The sequence below is a fragment of the Gekko japonicus genome, unplaced genomic scaffold (genome assembly GCF_001447785.1).
Source record: "Gekko japonicus isolate JY-2015 unplaced genomic scaffold, Gekko_japonicus_V1.1 scaffold1199, whole genome shotgun sequence".
In the NCBI taxonomy this organism is placed as follows: domain Eukaryota; kingdom Metazoa; phylum Chordata; class Lepidosauria; order Squamata; family Gekkonidae; genus Gekko; species Gekko japonicus.
In genome coordinates, this window is record NW_015167086.1 from 343,143 (window position 1) to 343,992 (window position 850).

An 850-nucleotide genomic window follows, 5' to 3' on the forward strand; every position below is an offset into this window, starting at 1 on the left:
CCTTAGCTCCCCCCCTTTAAGAGATGTGACCAAAACCAGGAGATATTGGCACACTCTTCTGTACAGAGCAGAAGAAAACAGATATACAAGAGAAGCTGGCATTGTTGTAGACTACTTTAAAAATAATTGTTTTTCCACATTACAGACAAATCCAAGATTAAAAAAAAATATTCCATCAGCATATATAAAAATTGCAACAAGGAAAAAGAATGGCAAGCAGGTAAAGTGGCTAGGTTTTTGAGGCATTGCATTACAAGGTTCTCAAGGCATTGCATTACAAAAGTAAGGCTAGGCTCCTTATTCAATGGCAGCCCCCAGGAACTGTAATTCTCAGATTCCATCCATATTATGAACTGTCAAGTTCAGACCTTACAAGCTCTCCTGTGTGTTTAAAAGTTGTACAGAAGAGAGAATGAAACTAGGTGCAGATGTTTCCATGGAATGCTTGCAGTGATGCTGAATCGGACTGGATTCTCTTTGGAGATGCAGGGCGCGTTTTAGGATCTGGACCTGACGACCCTATCCAAGCATCTGGTTATAAAATCTAGGAACACTGGATTCCTAGCCTCTCCCCACATCCTCCAGGATGGTGTAATCCCCTATCAGAGCGATAAGACCCATTTAACAAGAAGTGGGCACTCCACGACTGGAGAGGACTGTCCCATTCCGGAGCGCTTGTTTGCAAGATGGACAGCAACAACCCCCCCCCACCCCGATCTGAGAGTCAAACCTAGAAATCCTGACTTCCAAATATAAACATCTATGATTGCATACAATTAACCTATATAACAGAAGAACCAAAAAAACCATCCATTTAAAATTGATCAAAGCTTACAGAAATCAGTGCAAG